Here is a 23,436-nt window from a genome sequence, read left to right as displayed (position 1 = left end):
AGCGCCCTACCTGAAAACTGGAACCCCAGATGAGAATCTGGATTTTCTACCAAATCCTGGATCACCTTGCTCCACTTAGGTTCTTGTTGAACCTCTTGGAACTAACCCTCGGCATCTCCAACATTAATCATGGAGAGTCTCGAATAATAGGCCTTCCTCGATAACGCATCGGCCACAAAATTCTCCTTCCCTAGTTTGAACTGAATCTCGAAATCCAAACCAATGAGCTTCATTGCCCATTTAAACTGTTCCTCGGAAAAGCCTCTGATCTGTAAGGAATTTCAAGCTCCTCTGGCTTAGCAAAACTGCATTTCTTCTTGTTAACCTTCAAAGAGTTTGCTTGTAAGGCGGTCAAAACCACCCTCAATTGCTTCTCATGAGATTCCTCATCCTGACTGTAAACCAATATATCATCAAAGAAGACCAATGCAAACCGTCGCAAATAGGATCATAATACCTCATTCATGAGGGCCTGGAAAGTCGAAGGTGCATTTGTGAGGCCGAAAGGCATCACCACAAACTCATAATGACCTTCATGGGTTCGGAAAGCAGTCTTCTCAACATCTTTGCTCCGCATCTGAATCTGATGATAGCTTGACTTCAAGTCCAATTTGATGAAAATGGTGGCCCCCCAATCTCATAATTCACAAAAAACCGCCATCCCCCATCTTTTTTCTTCACCAAAATGACAAGACTGGAGTAAGGACTAATACTATGCTGGATAACCCCCGACTCCAACATCTCCCTAACCAAGCATTCGATCTCTGTTTTCTGATAGTGCGGATACTTATAAGGTCTAATATTGGGGATGGATGCCCCTTCAATCAAATGTATGGTGTGATCATGCCTTCAGACGGGTGGAAGGCTTGTAGGATCCGTGAATAACTCCTCAAAGTCATCGAGCAACTGCAACATTCGGACCGAATTGATCTTAGCCATCTCTCCTTCTTGTCTTGGTGATTCACACTGCATGATTAACCCTTCATCCTCGGCTCGGAGTACCTGCAACAATGCACCATATGAAAGTTCAGTTTTAGCTAATGTCGGGTTACCAGTGATACGGATCAAATTATGGCCTTGCTTGATCGTGAGTTTCAACTTGCCAAAATCAGCTTAAACCTCACCCAATCTAGATAACTAATCTAAACCCAACACCAGATCGATCCCCTTGAGAGTGAAGAGGTAAAAGTCCTAGACCACCTCCAAATTATGTATCTGAAAAGACAATTGGGCACATTTCCCTCTACATTTCACCTTATGGCGGTCTCCTACCTCTACCATGTACGAAGGAGTATCCTGGACCACCAGATTCAACTATCTCACCACCTCATTGGCTATGAAGTTATGAGAAGCCCCGCAATAAATGAGCACAACCATAACTCTTCCCCTCAATACCCCTTCTACCTTCCAGGACCGTGTAGTAGTGAAGCCAAACATGTAACACAAGGACAACCGCAAATCTTGCGCGAAGTCCACGGTTTCTTCCTTTACACCTTCTTTCTCTTCCTTCTCTTCCTCCAAAATAAGCATTCTAAATGGCATATTTTTGCATCAGTGATCTCTAGTGTAAGGGTCATCGCATCTGAAACAAAGTCCCTTTTCATGCCGGTCTCTAACCTCAGCACTTGTTAAATTCTTGAATTCTCCTCCTCTTGGCCGAACACTTTCACCCACTAATTTCGGTCCAAAATTTCCAGCCTTGTTACTCCCCCTAAAACTGTCATGTTTTCCCTCTTTGACTGTTTTTTATTGCACGGTTATTGTTCTAGAGTAAGGATTGCTTCTTTGACCTCCTCCACTTCGTCTTGCATAACTATATGAGCCATTCTTACTCAATATTACATTCTTTTTCTCAATGAATAGCACCTTCTGTATAATTTCGGATAAAGAACGTAATTCATACAATTTTACCTCGGCCCAAAGCTCCTCTTTCAATCCATTCAGAAAGATGCCTCTTGCAAACTCTTGATCAATGGTTCTCAAAGCTCAAACATACTTCTCGAACTCCTCTACAAACTCTTCCACATAACTAGTTTGCTTTAGGGCCAGTAAATGCTCAAACAGATTCTGAATCATAGATGGCTGGAATCTTAGAACCACAGCGATCTTGAAACCTTCCCAATTCGGCCTAGGGTTGCACTTTTCCCACCAATGGTACCAACTCAAAGTTTTCCCCTCAAGTGCCATAACCGTGGTTTGCATTTTCTCACCTTCCGTAAGCTCCTTGAGTTGGAAGTATCTCTCCAACCGGTGAGTCCATCCAAATGCGTCGTCGTCGGAAAATATCAGAATTTCCAATTTTCTCCATTTTTCCCGCCGGAATTGGTCATCCTCTTCACGGTACTCATCTCTCCCGTGTTCAACCCTCTCTCGCTGAAACTGGCATTCATTCCTGTGGAGACCTTCCCTTCCGCGATCCTCTCCACTGTGACGTTCATTACCGCGGAATTCTCCTCCGTCACGGCCAATTCTACCGCGTGAACGGAGCTGACAGCGTCGTCGCCATGATCAGCTTTGGCGGCGAAGCAATAGCATTCAAGCTTCGTCGTCATCCCCTCCATTTGTTTTTCGTGTTTCTTGACCAAAGCTTCCACGAATTCCAACCTCATTCGCATCTCTTCACGTTCTTGTTCCCAATCTTCTCCGGATCGTGACATGCTTCGAGTCTTCATGAATTATCGACGAAAAGGCAGCGGTTTTCAGGGCATCGGAATTGGTGATCTGATACCAGTGATAACACCGGTAAAATAATTCACAAAAAAAGAAGATCCAAACAAAACCAATCCGGAATCAATTGAATTCCAGATACTAATACCTCTTTATTGATTGCAAGAATTGAAGAAGACAATGAAAACCCCTAATTGATTCCCTGGATCAATTACACATTACAAGGGTGATTCCCTAAATCATTTCCTCTTCCTACACAATACTTCAAAAACCCCTCACAATAACCCCCCTAACTCCTATTTATACACTTCACTGCCTCACTACTATGGTAGTTACAAAAACTGCTCGTAAGAGCTTTATTCACATGCTGCCACATGGACTAGTGGCTGCCACTTGGCCTCCTCTGATACACCCTAGTGCTGAGTGGTCTCTCTCGTACCCTATCAAGAACACTTTGATAAGTAACCCAAATGGATTGTTGAGGCATCCAAGAGATGGTCTTGCGTGGAAACATTTTGACCAAATTCATCCTAAATTTTCTTTAGAATCTAGAAATATTCTTCTTGGCCTAGCAATGAATGGTTTCTATCCTTATCAAAGCATGAGCAATAACTATAGCATATGGCTTGTCTTTAAATCCTTGGGAGTGAATGAAGCAACCCGCTTTAATTATTTCTATGATCATCCCTACTAAACGAATATCAGGGAATAATATTGATGTGTACTTACAACCTCTAATCAAGGATATGAAGGAACAAATATGACGCAAGTACTGCTGATACAAATATGACGCAAGCAGATTTGCCATATTATGGAAATTTAGAAGACATTATTGAGCTTAACTATTGGGGCCTTTTTTGGAGTTGTCCTAATTAAGTGTAAGTGGGATAATACCACACATGTGATAGAGGATTTAGAAATGATGCTTGGCAATTTAGTTTAGTTAATTTCTCTCATTGCATTGACACTAGTGAACGTGAAGACCATGACCCTTACATTTAAGCTTCACAAGCACAATTGGTATATTATGTGGATGACGAGGTTAATAAAGGTTGGAGCGTTGGTGTTCAACTGATGACAAGGGACTTATATGACATGGGTGAAGGTATGGAAGATGTGTTATATATGAAAGTGAACCACACCAAAAGCAAAACTTAACTAATCTATTTTCGAATGAAGATGACACAATTACAGGAAAGATGTAGATAATGAATTCATCACAATGACATGAAAAAATGTATTATTTGTTGCCTTTATTTTATTAATTTGTGTACTACTTATTTGTGCTATTGTTAAACCTATGATTACTTGGTACTACTTTTTCTTTTATTTGTTTGTTCACTTTGTCATGAAACCAAAAGGCAAACGTGCAAAGAAGTTTCTACAAAATCTAATGGCACATCAAATATGATGCCTCAAACTCATGCTCCTCCAGTGAGTATTACAGCACAAACCTTTGTTCGTTCATGGGCTACTACTGAACAATCAAATCCCCATGGCTTGTACACATTTTAGTTTGAAATATGTTTTGTTTAAATCATCTATAATGTATACTGATTCTAATTCATATTGTGTCCCCTTATAGCCAAGCATCCAAAAAGTGTTGTTGGAACTTGTGCCCGGGTTTTTTAACATAGGAATTGTGCTGGAAGAATGCCAAAGTTAAAATAAGGTAAACAATTCCCCATACCGGAGGGTCTAAATTATTGTCAACAAAACAACATGAGATGGTAAATACTAAATTTGTTTTTCTTTATCTTGTAATGAAATATTTATTAATTAGAGATAATGAAAATAGGAAATAAAGAAAGTCAAGATATAAACAAATACCAAATCTGTTTAATTGTCAATATGATCATGATATATGTACGCATGCATTTCAAATTTGTTAGAGTTTAAAATTTATGCACCGACAGTGTAGAGTTTTTTATATTGTCAGCACATCATTTATCATTGATTTATATTACTTTTATTTGAGAGTCAATTGTAGTTAATAAATTAATGGTGAATGATTTGCTGACAATATAAAAAACACTTACATTTTTAGTGTATACATATTAAATCCAATTTGTTAATGTTGAAAGGCTGATATGGTTTATGTATATATGCATTAGGAAGTACATGTTGGAAGTACATGTTGGATGTAAGGTGGGTCGAGTTGGGTCCATGGTAGTTAAAATCATGAGCCCACTCGTAGGATCACACGTTTTTACGATCTACAAAACCTTACCCATGCTCGATCTCAGTTCGTGCTCCACCTACTTGGAATTGGGTGAAATCGCCGTGTTAGAGCGTGAAATCGTCGTGTTCGACCTTCTTGGAAACCTTTTTCCTTTGTTCTCTCATTTTTCGTGCTCTTCTTTCTCTCGTTTTTATGTTCTCTCTCTTTCTTCACTTTCCATTTTTCTTTTCTGTGTATTATGATGTTTTGTTGCAAAATGGAAGGACGGAGACACTCAACTAAAATTAGGATTGTGAAGAAGATCTTGCTCCTCGCCTTGACACGGTTTTGATGAAGACACTAACATCATATAAAGAAGAAAATGAAGAATACTTATGAAGACAGTGCAGATAAAGCTTTAAGGAATTTAGAGTATAAGAATATAGGTACTTCTATCCCTATATTCTATAATATACAATTAGTAGTAATGCTCAAAAAGGTTTTTAAAAGAAAATTGAAAACTATAAGTATAAATGAAAACAATTTTCAAAATATTATGTAACAGATTACTGAATCTAAGTAGCAGGTTATTGTGACTAAGTAATATGTTACTGTGACTAAGTAACGGGTTACCAGAACTAAGTAACATATTACATGAGTGAGAAACAGTTACCCAACAAAAACTGAACAAGGTAATCGATTACTCCATTTGAGTAACCGATTACATTGTTACAATATATGAGAGTAACTTATTACACAGTGTGGTAATCGATTACTCAGTTGGACATAATATTTAGGTAATCGATTACTCAGTTGGACAGAATATTTGGGTAATCGATTACGTCAATGTTGTAATCGATTACTGAGAGTTGTTACACCAGATTTTCAGATTCAAACTGAACAACTTTCACCCCAAACGTAATGGTTTCATTCCAATCGAATCCTACCTTTTCATAGAGGTGTTATGACTAATTGGAAAGCCTATTTAAAGGCATTGAAACTCATAATTCAAACACACAACTCACATACACAATTTGAGTTTTTCTGAAACATTTTTTCTGCACTTTCTTCAACTTGTTCTTAACTTTCAGTTTAAATTTCTGAAGTTGCTTTAAGTGTGGTTTCCAAGGTTTTCAAACCTTCTGAGCATTATAACTAAGTGTATAAAGAGTTATTGGATGGCAAGAGATCATAATGTTCAAATCTTTTAAAAGCAATCCTTGCCATTGTTAAAGTTTTCTTCATTCAATTTGCTAAAATACTTTCTATCAGAAGGGTGTGATAAGAAAATGAATAGAGTCACTTGGAAAAGTTGTTTTCCAAAGAGTGACATAGGTATTAGAGAGTGGGTAAGATACAAGGAAGTCTCGGGGTAAAATTTTGTAATTACTACTCTTAATATCTAGTGAAGAAATCTCTTGTAGTACAAGAGAACTGGATGTAATCTTCGGTGGACAAGAAGGTGAACCAGTATAAAATTCTCTCAGTACCCTCTTCTCCTTTATCTCCTTAAATTTACTTGATATTTTTCTGCATAACTTTTCCGCTGCTACTAACTCTGAAATTTGCAGAAAAATTTATCATAGATTTAAGACAATTAATTCACATTCTCTTAGTTTCCATCTTAGTCTTACAATTGGACTAGAGCTTATTTTGAGTAAATTATTCTCAAATATAATCATGTATCTAAGATGACCTCAAGATCATTTCTAGGAGAAGGTTCTAACATCAATCGTCCTCCATGTTTTATTGGAGAATGCTATGACTTCTGGAAAATCAGGATGAAAATCTTTATAGAATCTTAAAACCTGGATATTTGGAATGCGATTGAGGAAGGACATTATGAACCTTTCATTGTTGTTAATGGTGTAAGGGAAGTAAAGCCAAAATCCTCATGGAATGATGAAGACAAAAAGAAGGTGCAATGCAATCTCAAAGTAAAGAACATCCTCACTTCAATACTTGGCATTGATGATTTCTTTAGAGTATCAAACTGCAAATCTGCTAAAGAAATGTGGGATACTCTAGAGACTACATACGAAGGAACTAAGGAAGTCAAAAGGTTGAGACTCAAAACTCTCTCACAGGAATACGAAATGTTCCATATGAAGCCTGAAGAGAAAATACTAGATCTCCAAAAGAGAATTACTCATCGTATAAATCATCTTATTGCACTTTGAAAAATATTATCAAATAATGACTTGGACTTAAAAGTTATGACATCACTCACCAGAACATGTCAACCAAAAGTAATAGTCATTTCTAAAAAGAAAAGTTTATCAAAAATGTCATTAGCTGCTTTATTTGGTAAATTGTAGGAACATGAATTGAAATTCAGCCAACTTGACCAACATGAAGAGGAAGAAAAGAAGAAGAAAAATATATCTCTCAAAGAAAAGGCAGATAAATATGATTCATTAGGAGATGAATCATAAAATGAAGAGATGAAAGACATAAGTCTTTTGGTAAAGAAGTCCAGCAAGTTCCTTAAAAAGAATAAATGCGCTAAAACTGGACAAATGAAGAAATTCACCAAGAATAATGACGCCTCCACTTCAAACTGAAAAATTCACACGTTTTGAATATGGTAAGCTTAGTCACATGAAGATGGAATGTCCAAACCTGAAAAAGAATTTCTTCAGAGGGAAAAATGAAATGAGGATTGGACGAAGAACCTACATAACTTGGGAAGACAGTGATGCCAATTCTGCTTTTGAACTAGAAAATGAAGAAAAAGCTCGTCTCTCACTAATAACATCTCATCACTATGACGATGAAGATGTAATTGAAATTAAATTATTTTCTTATTCTAAATTACAACATGCATTTAATGACTTACATGATGAATATGTCAAACTCACTAAATTATTTTTAAAACAAAAAACTGAGTTAGAAGTATTCAGAAATAAACCATCATTTTTTTCATGTCAAAACTGCATTACTCTTGAAAATAAAGTTTCAATATTAAGTCTTGAACTTAATAAATTAAACAAGAGTGGTAAAAATCTGGAAAAAATGATTAAAGATCAGAGACATTCTACAGAATGAAGAGGTCTTGACTATTCTAACAGCCAAGATTCTAAGAAACAAAATGTCTCAACGAAAATAAACTTCCCGAAACAAAATGTCCACGCATTTAATTATAGTAACAACAAAACTAGGATACATAAACATCATCCCATATGTACTTATTGTAAGAACCATAGGAATATACTGAATACTTACATAATTAGAAAATATGGTGTGCCCTTAGACCACTAAAGATGGGTTGAGAAAGGTATTAACCATGTAGGACCCAAGGAAATTGGGTACCTAATACTATTTAACATGTTTTGCAGGATAATTTGAGAGTCGTCTGCAATCTATTGTACTTAGACAATGACTGCTCAAAGTACATGATGGGCGACAAAGAAAAGTTCTTTGTCCTTACTCCAATGGACTATGTTACATATGGTGACAACAACAAAGGAAAAATACTTGAAGTTGATAGAAGGGTAAGCCACCTTTAACAACTATAGAAGAAGTATTGTATGTTGAATGACTCAAGCACAACTTGTTGAGCATAAGTCAACTATGTGACAAAGGATTCCATGTGGCATTCTACCCTGATAAATGCATCATCGAAAGTAAGAATTCTAAAAACTCTAAACTAATTGGTAAGAGAGTAAATAATATATATAAATATATGATTGACTTAGATTCTTCTTTACCAATAAATATTTAGTTGCTAATAATAATCATGATGCATAGCTTTGACATAGGAAAATTTCTCATATTCATATGGATCATTTGAATAAACTGATTAAGAAAGATTAGTTGTTGGTTTACCTAAAGTGAAGTTTCTTAAAGAAAAACTATGTAGTACTTGTCAAATGGGTAAACAAACAAAAACTTATTTCAAACCTAAGTATATGGTTTCTTCCGATAGACCATTGCAGTTACTACGTATGAACTTATTTGGCCTCCCAAGGACCAAAAGTTATGGTGGTAACTACTTCTCAAGGAAACCCTCCATGAACTCTTTAGTAGAAAACCAAACATTTCTCATTTGAATGTACTTGCTTGTAAATGTTTTGTTTTAAATAATTGTAAAGACAACTTGGGCAATTTTGATATAAAAGCCAATGAAGGACTCTTCCTAGGCTACTCTCTTACGAGTAAAGCTTACAAAATTTTCAACAAAAGAACTTGTTCATGTGTCTTTTGATGAAACCAATCTTATAATAAAGGATGGGTTAACTCTTGATGAAGAAGACTTGCCAAGTTTCCCTTTAAAAGAAGAGTCTTTTACCAATACACAATAAATACTAAGCATTTGAAAATGGATGATACTCTATCTTCTTAAGAATATGTTATTCTTTTCAAATTTATCGTAGAGTGTCACATAAATCAATTGTTAACGAAATATTTAGATAATTGAAAGGTACTACTAATTTGGTTTCTATTCATCAACAAGGCATTCGTTTAGTGGTGTAAAGTCTCACTAGATTCTCAAGATAACCAAATGGTCAATAGTTTGATTCCATAGAACAACATTTATTGGGATGAGCAATCACATACCCAAAAGAGAATAGTTCTTTACCAAAATGTAAAAGATACATTTAGTTGTACAAAAAAAATTGGTCAGTACTTACGGAATGTGTTGAGTATAAGTTGTAGAGTTTTGTGATGATGACTATAGTGGAGACAAGTTGAAAGAAGCATCAAATCTAGTCTCATTGTTGTTAAGCAAGAGACAAAATATAGAATCTTTATGAATTGTAGAATCCGAATACATTTCTATTGTAAGTTGTTGCTCTCAGCTTCTGTTGATCGATTTTCAATTCAGGGACTACAATGTATTTTAAGCAGAATACAACTCCTATATGACAACAATTTCACAATCAACCTATAAAGAATTAAATGCTGCATTCCAGAGCCAGCTACATTGAAATCAAGCATCACTTCATAGATCATATACACAAAGATACAATAAATATTGGGTTTATGGAAACTTATCATCAATTGCACTCAAACTTTGAAGAGGACACTTATTTCATTGGAAAAGCTTGGCATGGTTTGTTTATTAAAAACGTTCTGTTATCTGCATCCCATGCATATTATTTAACTAAGTCCCAATGAATTAGTTAACTAAGTCCAATGAATTAGTTGTGGGTGTCAAATATAGAATACTTCCAATCCATGATATCAATATGTATTAATTAGTGAGAATAAAATATTTTCATGATGTGAGTAGATAAGTTAAATCATTTAACCACTAAAATTATGACATATATATTTACTATAAAAATATTTTTTTAACTAAAATAAATTGGATATATATTATGATTTTACATTCTTTATTCTCTAAATATTTCTAATATTAAGACTTATTTTATTCTCTAAATTATATATATTTTACATTCTTTGGTTTGATGATTCTCTCTGCTGAATCAGAAATCTTATAGACATATCAACTTTCACACCTTTTGAGAAGAGTCTGTCATAAATATTTGTTGTGAATCTGTTCAAATTTCTCTCAAGCCTCTCTCAAATATCTTATTCTATTAGAAAATCTTTCGAAAGATTATCTCTCCAAATGGCATTCTATATTCTTAAATTTCATATTAAAAGGATGTCTCTTAATCTTCTAACAAAATTTATAGTGAAACTTCTGAAAAAAAATGTCTCATACAATTCCCAATATCATATTTGAACCATATTATTTTGCACAAAGCTCGATCACCCACGACTGTGTTTTAAATTGTAGTTGTGGTTATGATTTTGGTTGTGGTTGTGATTATTGCAATTGTAGTCATTGTGGTCATTGAGATGTGGATTGTGACCGTTGCGGTATGAATTATTTTGTGAGTGAAAAAATATTTTTGAAATCCATGCGGTCTGATGCGGTTGCATTGCGGCCTGATGCTACCCAATACGGTTTGATGTCATTGTGTTATGGCCCGATATGGCCAAATCATTATAATTTGATATCACACCACAATTACAGTCTGATACGATTACGACAGTTACTACAACCACAATATTATGGGTATATCACATGATATTGGAGTCCCCTAATTTCAATCAATGCCTTTCACCTAAAGAAGATAGAATATGGGTTTCATTCCTTCAAAATCATGGACTACTCCATCCATTTCTCATTACGAATATATCTTCTTCCAACAATAGGCATGCTCTTTATCATTATTAGTGTCGTTAGTTAAAATCAAACGTTAACTAGGAAGATTATCTTTGTTCGTGCCTAGTTTAGGAAAGGAAATGTTGTCAAAACTTTGTTCGGTTTATTTAAATGTCAAGTTTCACATTCGATAGGTAGAAAGTGAAAACAATTATAAGTAGGAAAGACTCGTGAAACTAATACCTTAAGGTTTTGGTTTAAGACGTAGTATCTCATTCGTAGCTTTCCACTCTTCCCATACTCTGATAACAATGGAAATGTATGGTGGTTGGAGGCTCCCCGATCGTAGTCTGATACAATAAGTGGTATCAGAGCCGATGATTTGGCTGAGACATGGTGAACTTAAGGGAGCGCACCAGAAAGTGTATGGTACCCACACTTGAGAAAGAAATTGTTGAGTTTATTTAAGTGTGAAGTGCCACATTGGATATGCGTGGAGAAATAAAAAAATTTATAAGTAGAAAACACTCATGAAACTAATGTCTTAAGATTTTGGTTCAAGACGTGCCGACTCTCCATTCTTCCTAGACTCCGATAACAATGGAACTCCCTTGTAGTTGGAGGCTTCCCCGTCACAGTCTGGTCCAATACTAACAATGATGTTAAACTCATATTACATTGTTTTTTATGACAAAAAAAATACGGAGAAATATGTCGGAAATTAAATATATTTAAAATACCTTTATACATGAAATTTTGTTTATCTCCAAATTTGTTTATATCTATTTTATACATACTTTATAGGAGAAATGAAAATGCTTTATCATTTCAGAAAATGAAAAGTGAGAATTGAGATGTTAATATTTGTTATATCTGTTTATATCTTATCATTCTAAATATTTCTATAAATTGTTCCCATATTTGATGATTTGAAAAGTATGATTAGTCTTAGAGGGAGCTAAATATTTCTCTTTGGCTTTGGTTTCAATTTTAATTTATTTGTGTCTTCATAAAAAAAAAAGGAAAAATTATTGGTGTAAAATTGGTTTTGTGATGAATAGTGGTTGCCACGGTTTAGTAACCATAGTTAAAATAATATTCAACCACACAATTATAATGCTTAGCTTTCATAGACAACTGATTTTGTCTCTTGTTCAACTAGGGGAATCTGGGATCAATACTCACTTTCATTTTTTCCCATTTCTCCCTTTCTTCTTTCTCATTCACTCTCCTTCACTCATTCAAACAAGTTCAAGTATGTGAAGTTGATTCTCTTCATTGTTGTGAGTTCAACAACACCGAATCAAATGGAAGTTTCTTCCAAGATTCGATTCTCTTCGATTCTAAATAAAAATACCTATTTAATTGATTCTTATATTATAATCATTAATCATAATTATATAATTTCACATTTTCTAAATCTACTATTGACTTTCCCAAATATGTTGAAATCTCTAACCTGTGAGTTTTTTATTAGTCAATGTATAAGCTTTTGCTTCTAAATATATATAATCGAATGGATGTGTTCTTGTAAAGGATGAGGAGGATGCCTTTTTGAACTGACGAACAACCTTCATAAACAAGAAGAACTCTAAATCTGACTGGACCGCAAGGAATGTTCATGCAAACCTCACATGATGAAGAAGGTTAAATATCACATAAATAAAGGTTGGATATAATGTTAGTATTAGTATATCTAAGGGGAATACAAAATTATAGTTTTTTGCTTCTAAAGGAGAAAAGTTCATATTTTCATATGTTATACATTTTGGTGTTCTCACTACAACCTTAAGGTATTGCTTAAAATAATGCATCCATAAATTGACTTTGAAAAGCAGGTTAAATTAGAGCATTTTATATGCATAGGAATATCAAGCTTTGTCTTTAGAAACTCTTTTGTTTCCTTATTAGTCTTACTATTTCTTTTGTTTCATTACTCCATTCCTCATCCTCCTTCAGTAGTTCAGTCTTGGAGTTGACATTTCACTTTAAAATTAACTAAAAACATATATTATTACTAAAAAAACATATAAAGTACATATTATTTGGCAAATTGATGTACTAGTACTTCATTTATATGTTTTATTATTGCATTCCTTAACATGACCCATAAATTATTCAACTTGTGTTCCAGGAAGCACATTCAAGCAGAATTACTTATTTTGGTAAATTACTTTTTACTAGAGCTAATTTATGGAAATTTGTAGATGATTCTAACTCTAGTTTTTGCAAAATTTTAGACGTTACTCTTTCCATGTTCACCTAAACTGTCTCTTCTAATTACCATTAGCTTCCTGCAACTGCATGTCCTATAAATCTTAAAATCCACTTTTATGTTGACACTTAGAACTTCACAGACTCTAAAAGGCAAAAACAATTTCACGACTTCCAATTTCACGACTTCCAATTTCCCTACATACTTTAATCACACTACTAATACATGGTTGAAAAGAATCCTTTCCTTCCTCTTTCAAGTTCAAATTTCAACCTTCCACTATCAAACATTCAAACTGCTTCATACAATTCATTTCATAGGAAACAACACACATGGATATGCAAATACACATAAATTTCTTTATGCATTCTATCATTTAACTTAATAATTATGAATGTGTGTGCTTTTATATGCAAGTTGCACATATAAACCGAAACGGTTCCATTTTATTGTTGCCAATAATAAGAAACGTTTTTTTCTATATTCATGACTCATGAGTACCATTGTAGATTTTCATAAAAAAAATCATGTTTATTTTGTGTAATAATTATACATATGTGACCGCAAAAAGGGTAGAATATATGTATCTGCTTTTAGGAACCAATCTCCACGTGGCACTGCAAGAACATATCTTGTGAGCAATGGTTCTTTTGCTACACCAAATGACTTGTGTCAAAATTAATACTGAAACTAACCTATTAGTTACTCTAGCTGGCCTGTGGCAAAAACAAAAGCCACAAAAAACTTGCATATCCTTCCATTTTATTTTTCTCTCCCCCTCCCTTTTATTTCCCCCCTCTCCTCTATCTCACACACTCCTTTTCAGTTTTCCCATTAAACTCTTTCGTCTATGTTCTTCCTCTATCCTTTTTCTCATTACCCTAAAACCTACACGCTCCCTCCTCTTTCATCTTCCTCTGTCCAAATTAATTCATTAATTCATCAATTCCTTTTTCATCAATTGATTCTTCAATTCAAATCCCCCTAAACTCCATTTCTTTTTCTTGTTTTCCCTCTTTCTTCTTCTAAGCTACCAAAACCCGTCTTCTTCATTTTAACAATTCACTCTTCACTTCACCAATCATGTTTCCTCTAAATTCTTTCATCATGTTCCTAAAATCAACGATTCTTACATTCATCAGTTCCTACAATCAACAACTCAAGTCCATTTCATGGTATTAACGATGTTGCTTTACTTATTTTCTCTTCATAAGATTATTTGATGAGGTGCTTAATTTTATGACTTAAGTAACTTTCATTGTTTTTATTCATAATTCATGTTACTTTTGCCAGCATAAAGCTGGAGATTAATCATTTATTTAGTATGATTTTCTTGTGTATTGGAATGTTGTTGATAGATATTGTAGTAATTATAATATTGATGCATAACAATGCTTAGTTTGAGTTTTGATTATGTCTTTGCTGGCTTGAGCAAAACCTGTTTGAGGAAATGCTTCAATCAATTACTCATTGAGTTACCCACCACGAGTCATGTTTTTTTTATCTTTTCTATACAATCTTGAGGTAGAAATATGCCTCCAAATCATATATCTTATATGCATATTGTAGGTACATTTCAAACATTTGAAGATGATGTGCTTTCTACTCCAAATGTGAGTAGTGATTTACTTTTCACTATGTCCTGCTCTCATAGAAGCTTGTAACTTCATCTCTACATAGACACACTTAAACATTTTGTACATTATTATTCACTCATTAGTATCCAATTACATGGAAATACACAACATTTAAGTGATTTAATGAATTCAAATAAATATTTGAAATTCTTTAAATGATTTCCTTAACAAGTTAAGATGGATGATGTAACATTTTATATGATTTGGCACATGAACTAGTTGCATATTGAAAACTTCTATAATTGGTATATCAATATTAGGGTTTAACCATGCTTGCATTCAACTGCGTGTCCATGATTATGTATTACAGACTTGCTATTTTTGTTGCTTATGATGTATGATGCTTGGCTAGAGTTAGGGTTTATGTTTATTCGTTCTACCTGCTAGAAAAAAGAGATTGTAGATGTTAGAAAGAAGGAGATTGTTATCCATGTCATAAATTTTTTTTCGGCATTATACATCATACTTGGATAAGGTGAAGGGTATAATTCTAAACTGCAATTTATTTCAATTAAGAAAACACAACAACTAGTACATGCATACAATAAAGGTGTGTTAACATGAATGATTTAAATCTGTTATTCAACATTCATGGCTAGAGAAAATTTCAGTTAATGCTTATCGCATACCCAATGGTTGCAGCTCTTAGCTCATAACGAACCCATGAAAGCAAGAAAATTTGGTGACTACATGCAGAATATTGTTTACACTAAACTCTGAATGTGTGCAGGTGGAGGAATTTAACTTTAATATGTGCAGGTAAGCATATAAATCTATGCTACGTCTAACCATAGATCTTGTATGAATAATGCTCCCAGATTAGGATCACAATTGAAATTGTAAAATTAAAATTAACAAGCTTCTTACTATAATAAGCTTTTCCTCAAAGGCAACTTAAATTTTAAATGCTTAACATCAACATTAACTTACACCTTCAAGAATAGGATTCTCACAACATAAAGTCAATATAATTTGAAAAGGTGGAGGTTAATAATATTCTAGGTAGTCAATCGCACACGATAGCGGTGCGATAGTGGAGGTTGTGGAGGTTACCATCCCTACCCACGACGGAATGGCGCATAGCGGTGCAGCTGGCCGTCGCGCCAATCACGGGATGAGTTGCAGCAGAGGTGTGAGCCAAAACCCACTGCAAAACCCGCTTCAAGATGAAGAACACTAATTTTAATGGGAAATATCATTTTTGCCCTTACTTTTTATTACATGGCATTGGTTTTTTAGGTTTTTTTTTATAAAACAATCTCCACTCTTTATTTCCTTTCAAAAAGACACGTGACTACTACTAACCTAAAAAAACACATGTGACTTCCTTCCCTCCCCCCCCCCTGCTCTTCTCCCCCTTCCCCTCTACCCCTTCCTCTCCCCCCTTCCCTTCCTTCTATGAATTTCTTTTTGTTTTCCTTCTTTACATGTTCAAGACTTTCCAATTTTAATATATTACTTATATTTTTTTGTTTTCCTTTTATTCCCCCTCCCTTCCTTTTGTGAGTTTCTTTTTGTTGTCAAAACTTATGAATTACTTATATTTTGAATGTTTGTTGGTGTATGTGTATATTTATATGTGGAGGGTATAACATATAATATTGTGTATTTTAAGTTTTCCTTTGTGTACTTATATGTTTAGGATATAAATTACTTATATTTTTCCCTTAGTTGTAGTGGTTATCCCGCTACCAGCTATAGTGTTTTTTGTTAGAATTGGAACCAAAAGGAATTCAAGAAAGAGAGAAATCTGAGTTGTTAAAGAAGAAGATATAGAGGAAGAAGACTTTCTATATTTGTGAGAATGTTGTGATTATTAACAACCATCCAACTAACTACTTCTATTTATAGAATGCTTTGTTACAACTAAGGCCCAACAAATAAAAATAAATGAGCCCAATACTAACATAGCTACAAAGCCTAAGCTCTATGAAACCAGAGTGCTTCTTGACTAACCATGCCTGTCTGGTTTCTTTGATTTTTGAAAGTGTTCTTCTTCAAAGCTTTTGTAAGAACGTCAGCAAGTTGCTTTTCAGTCTTGCAAAATTCTAGTCTTAGATGTCCGTTGTCCACTTGATCTATTAGGAAATAGTACTTAGTTTCTATATGCTTGTTGCGCCCATGAGCTATAGGATTCTTTGCTAAATTTATGGCATATTTGTTGTCAACTTGCAGTAGCATTGAGTCTTCATTGTGCAGTCCAATTTCTCTAAGCAGAGACTGCAACCAGAGTGCTTGAAAACCACCTAAACAAGTTACAATGTATTCAGCTTCACATGATGAGAGAGCCACTCCTTTTTGCTTCGTTGAACTCCAGCTTATAGGTGCTTCATTTAGCTTGAACAGATAACCATAAGTGCTTTTTCTTTCGTCTTTGTCACCACACCAATCTGCATCGGTGTAGCCAAGCAGTGTCTCTGTTCTTACTTCATTCAGTGTAGGGAAGAATACACCATAATCTACACTCCCCTTTAAATATCTGAGAACTCTCTTGACTGCCACCATATGACTATACTTGGGATCCTCCACATATCTGGTAACCAATCCAACCCCGTAGGTTATATCTGGTCTTGTATTACAGATATACCTGAGTGATCCTATCATCTGCCTGAAAAGTGTTGGCTCAACACCTTCATCCTCTGAATTTCCTCTACATAAGGCACTCCCTGTTTCAACTAGAGTTGCAGTTGAATTACATCCCTTCATGTTGAATCTATCAAGTACATCCAGGGTATACTTTCTTTGATGCATTAGAATGCCTTCACTAGTTCTCATGAATTTGATCCCTAGGAAGTATGTGAGTGATCCTAAATCAGACATTTCAAACTTCATCTTGAGTCCTTTCTTTATGCTTTCTATCTCTTCCTTCTTGCAACCTATAATGAGCCAATCATCTACATACAAGCATGTTATTATTGATGCTAAAGTAGGTGATCCCTTCACATAGATGCCATGTTCACTTGTGCATCTAGACAGTCCTTGTTTCACAAGAAAATTGTCAATCAATTTGTTCCATGCTCTAGGAGCTTGTTTGAGTCCATATAGTGCCTTGTTTAGTTTGCATACCTTTTGCTGGTAACCTGAGACTTCAAAACCAAGAGGTTGTGACACATAGACTTCCTTGTCCAATGGACCATTGAGAAAAGCTGACTTTACATCCATTTGACAAAGAATCCAATTCCTTGAGCTTGTTATTGCTACAACAAGCCTTACTGTTTCCATCCTTGCCACTGATGCAAATACTTCATCAAAGTCTAACCCTGGTTTTTGTAGATAGCCCTTTGCCACCAATCTGGCCTTGTGCTTGGCTATTGAACCATCTGATTTCAACTTTACTTTGTAAACCCACTTAACTGTTATTGCCTTCTTTCCTTTAGGCAATGTAGTGAGTTCCCATGTATCATTCTTTTCTATGGAGCTGATCTCTTCCTTCATAGCTTCAACCCAACATTCTTCCTTTGATGCTTGTTCGAATGTAATTGGTTCCATATCTGCAAGTAGAGCCATATGAACAAAATCTCCCTCAGGTGTGATTGTGTTATCAGGAAACACCTCATAATCTCTCAATCTGCTTGATAATTGCCTTTGCCTCTGAGGTCTTTCAACTGCATCTGAGTTTTCTTCTCTAATTATGCTATGTTCTGGTGTTCTCTGATTGTTTTCAATGTCCATCATACTTACTTTAATCGAGGCTGCATTGCTTGAGTTCCAATTCCAAGATTGTGTTTCATCAAACTTGAGATCCTTGCTATATGAGATAAAGTTTGTATCTGGATTGTATGTTTTGTATGCTCCTGTTGAGTGGTATCCTAAGAAGATCATTTTTTCTCCTTTATCATCGAACTTCTTTCTTTTTTTGTCTGGTATATGTTTATAGCAAATCGATCCAAACACCTTGAGATGTTTCACACTTGGCTTGAGTCCAGACCAAGCCTCCTCTGGTGTGATGTCTTTTAATATTTTTGTTGGAATTCTATTTGCTATGTATACTGAGGTGGCCACAACTTCTCCCCAAAATCTCTTAGGAAGTTGTTTAGATTTCAACATGATCCTTGTCATGTTGAGGATAGTTCTATTGACCCTTTCTTCTATCCCATTGTGTTGAGGAGTGTAGGGTGCAGTTATCTCATGAACAATGCCCTCCTTTTCACGAAAATCATGGAATTCATGAGATATATACTCACCTCCTCCATCACTCCTTAGAAGCTTCAATTTGTGACCATTTTGTTTTTCAACTAGTGCTTTAAAACTCTGAAACTTGCTAAAAACTTCATTTTTCCTTTTCAGCAAGTAGATCTAGAGCTTTCTGGTATAGTCATCTTTCAAGGTTAGAAAATAGTTGTTACCTCCAATTGATTGAGCTTCTAGTGGTCTACACACATCAATATATACCACTTCTAAAGGTTTAGAAGTTCTTGATGGTAACTGTGATTTAAAGGTGTTTCTGGTTTGCTTACTTGTTAGGCAATCCTCACAAATTTCAGTTGGAATGTTGATATCTGAAAGGCCAGTTACCATTTCATCTTTCTTTAGCAATTCTATGTTCCTGAAATTCATATGCCCAAGTCTTTGATGCCATATCAAAGTATCACCTGATATGGTTTCCAAACATTTTTTATTCTAAAGTTGGATGCCAATCTTGAAGGTCCTATTGCTTGAGAGTGGTGCCTTCAAGATTAGGATCCTTCTTCTGTTAAAGACTTTGAGCATTCTATCCTCCATCCTCATAAAGTATCCTTTTTCAAGTAATTGGCCAAGGCTGATCAAGTTGTTTTTCATCCTTGGTACATATAGGACATTGAAAATGTATGAAGCAGTGCCATCTTTCTTTTTTAGGCTAATTTTTCCAATTCCCTCTGCTGTTATGAAACTCTCATATGCAAACTTCACCTTGGTTTTCACAGAATCATCAAGTGTTAGAAACCATTCTTTATGCCCAGTCATATGATTTGAGCATCCTGTATCGAGATACCAATTCTCAGTAGAGGAATGTTGGTCTTTGTCTGTGGTAACCATTAGCAATGTTCCACTTGAGTCACTTGTTTCCAAACCAGATTTTTCACACTCTGCCATCAGTAAGACTTCCTCATCTGAGTCTTCATCCTTGGCCAACCTGGCTTCTGCTTTCTTGCTTCTCCTTCTTAGCTTACATTTAGAAGCAAAGTGACTCCAGTTTTTGCAATTGAAGCATTGGATTCTGCTTTTATCTTTCTTTCTTCTTCCATTTTCTTGGCTGCTTCCTTTTTTGACATTTAGAGTCTGCATCATAGCTCTGATTGCCTGAGCTATCTTTGAGAAATCGTTGTCCATTTTGAATTGATTTCTCATTCACACACTTCTTTTCTCCTTGCCACCTTCCACTACTTTTTATGTGTTAGTCATTGTGCATCAGATTCTTTCTCTTGAACTGAACACTCAATGCTTGTTGTGATTGTCTATCAGTTACTCTTTCAAGAAATCTTTGTTGATGTGTTTCTAATGACCCTTGCAACTCACCAATCTTGAAGTTTTCAAGATCTTTTGATTCCTCAATTGCCACTACAACATGATCAAAGCTAGCAGCAAGTGTCCTGAGAATCTTCTATACTATGCTTTGCTCAGATATCTGTTCACCACAGCCTTTCATCAAATTAATCAGGCTTCGAATTCTAGTGAAGTATTCAGCTATAGTTTCTTGCTCCTCCATCTGCACTAGCTCATATTGTCTTCGCATCATTTGCAATCTGACCTTCTTGACCTTTATCCCACTAGAGTAACATTTATCCAAGATTTCCCAAGCTTCCTTCGAAGATGATGTAGTAGATATTTTCTCAAAGTTTGGACGATCTACACCATGATGTATCAAGAAAATGACCTTGCAATCTCTCTTCTTAGCATCTCTTGACTCCAACCTTTGTGCTTCGGTTGAGTTCTCTTCAACTGGTTGCACCCCTTCTTGCACTACATCCAAGCATTCTTGAAATCCAAAAATACCTTCATCTAAATGTTCCAATGATCAAAGTTCTTCTCATCAAGCATGGGAAGATTCATTGCAAATCCATTTGAAGTTGACATTTCTTCTTGTTGATGTTGTTTTCCTTTTCTTCCTTGTTGTTCATGTTTTGATGGTGATCTCGACGTGTTGCCACAGGTTTGCTGATCGTACAAGCTCTTGATACCACTGTTAGAATTGGAACCAAAAGGAATTCAAGAAAGAGAGAAATCTGAGTTGTTAAAGAAGAAGATATAGAGGAAGAAGACTTTCTATATTTGTGAGAATGTTGTGATTATTAACAACCATCCAACTAACTACTTCTATTTATAGAATGCTTTGTTACAACTAAGGCCCACCAAACAAAAATAAATGAGCCCAATACTAACATAGCTACAAAGCCTAAGCTCTATGAATTACAATTTTTCAATATTTTTGGGTTCGACTACTATGCTCTACTATCTGTAATTGACTACTACATAATATTAAGCAAGTGTCCCAAGAGTTAGTATTGTTAATTTTTATGATATTCATTCTTCTAAAAAAGGAGATTGGATGTGGTCATTATGGATGTTGATTTTGAGCAATCTGTTCTACCCGATGGTTTAGAAGATGATTGACTTTATTCTAGTTTTTCTATTTCATGTTTTGTTGTATATTTGCATTCTGATTACATTCTTATCTCATTTATGATTCTTACAACATGCTTCCAAGCACAGTGAGAGTTTAGCTCAAGTCTCATCCATCTAATAGAAATTAGAAAAATGCATGAATAAATAACATCATGACATAAACATGTTTTGGTTGTGGTGACATCAGGTTGGTTTGTCATGTGTTTTGATTTCAACCTCCAAAATTGTGGGAAAATAATTTACATGTATGATGTTTTAGTTGTACTTTTATATTGTTTACTAATTCTTATCATGGTGGATAAGAGGGGGATTTTTCTCCTAATCTAATTTTCGGTAATGTGACCTCTTTGAATTGCCACTAAATTTTGGATTGTGATATCCAGGTTCAGGAGGCCATTACAGATTGAGAAAGTATTAACACCATTGCCAATTGTATGATTTAAATATCCGTAGTTTATTAAAAATTAGATTGTATAAGATAAAATATTATCCGTAGTTTATTAAAAATTAGATTGTATAAAAAAAATATTTATTTTTTGTTTGTAAGTCTGACAATGTTAGGTGCTCCTACTATCTCTAAACACTTTAAAAAATCAGGACTACTTCGTTCTAAAATTTTAAAACAATTAGCTCCTTAAAAATGGTGAAACAACATTAATATGCCCCACATCCCATTTTAAAAATGGTTTGAAAGTAATTATAAAATATTTCTTTGGTTTTTTATTATTAACTTAGGAATTAATTAAAGGATGATACGAACAATAAGTGCTAACATGACCTGCTTCCATCCTTGGATTTAATCCCAAAAGAAATTATGTTTTTTGTTATGAACAATGTTATATAAAATTATTTCAAATCATACAAATGTTATTAAAAATAAATTTAATTAGACAATACTATGAATTTTTGTAAATGACAATTCTTATTTAATTACCGTGAAAAAAATTTATTAGGTGCTAAAAATAAATTATAAAAAAATGTTTAATTATTAGCTACATTAAGGTTTTTTTTTTACCATTTTTGTTATTATTATTATAACTAAACAAAAAAACATTTTTTTATTTATATAGTTGGACTTCTGGAAGATAAAAAAAAAATTACATTTTTATTTGTTAAGAAATTATGGTTGAATAATACCCAATAATATAACATAATTCAAACAAGAACAAATAATAACCTGATTGGGCTGTGATTTTATGTGGCTAGTAGTAATTAAGTCGCTGACGTGTCATCCAGATAATGGCTAGAAAATCTGCTGCAAAAGACTATGCCACGTGCGCGTCCTTGGTTGCTGGAAGTGAGGATGTGATAGACTTATGGTGGACTTGGCTGCACAGGATGAGGGGCATAAAGGGTATTGATTTCGTGTGGCGGAGTGTATGCGCCGAAGTTTGCACCTTCAGATTGAATGGAGAGATCAGAGGATGCACAGGGACTGCTATACACACGGGTGCAGGGGATTTTGAACCAAGACTGGGGTGCTGGATCTGGTGTAGGCGCGTGCAACTAGACGGACGTGCAGGCGCTTGCATGTCACGCTCCGATTAACTATGCGTTATGACCCAATGAGTGGACCTTCTTGCGGCGCAGTTCGACTGGCCAGGAAAATGGTTCACGGTGCAAAGGATAGAACTCGTTGAATCGGATCTTTTCTCACATAAACTTCTCTCTTTTTCTCTCTATCTCTCTGTGCACCACATGACTTTTGACAATATTTCCTTCTCTGCAGTATTTTTTTCCAGAAAAGCCAGAAGACCTAATACCTTAAACCAATCCTATTTATATTATTTTTTTAAAACCTAACCTCATCCTCATCCCCTGTAAAACCACGGATTTTTTTATCAAACTATCTACTCCTCTTTTTATGGGCTACCTAAACCATTTACCAAGTCAGATGACTTGATAATTTTTTTTTATTTTTTATCTTTTATTGAATAAAATATATTTTAATAAATAAGAAGTTGAGAAATACTTTCATTATTCAAAATGATATTGTCTCCTAAAAAATTTGTTAATATTTAGTTTATGTTTC

The 23,436-nt window shown here is 34.7% G+C and overlaps 1 long non-coding RNA gene across 1 annotated transcript; it reads right to left on the bottom strand.

Moving 5' to 3' along the window:
* Positions 1 to 12,988: 12,988 nt before the first annotated feature.
* On the bottom strand, positions 12,989 to 13,549 carry LOC109340111. The gene is made up of 3 exons (XR_002106755.1): positions 13,348 to 13,549; positions 13,234 to 13,307; positions 12,989 to 13,166 (listed from the first exon to the last, which is right to left on the bottom strand). It is a non-coding gene; the product is annotated as an uncharacterized LOC109340111 (long non-coding RNA).
* Positions 13,550 to 23,436: the final 9,887 nt, after the last annotated feature.

This window comes from Lupinus angustifolius, unplaced genomic scaffold (assembly GCF_001865875.1).
Source record: "Lupinus angustifolius cultivar Tanjil unplaced genomic scaffold, LupAngTanjil_v1.0 Scaffold_143_12, whole genome shotgun sequence".
NCBI classification, from domain to species: Eukaryota; Viridiplantae; Streptophyta; class Magnoliopsida; order Fabales; family Fabaceae; genus Lupinus; species Lupinus angustifolius.
The sequence above is the reverse complement of the archived record's forward strand: the minus strand, read 5'-3'. Positions and strand labels throughout refer to the sequence as shown.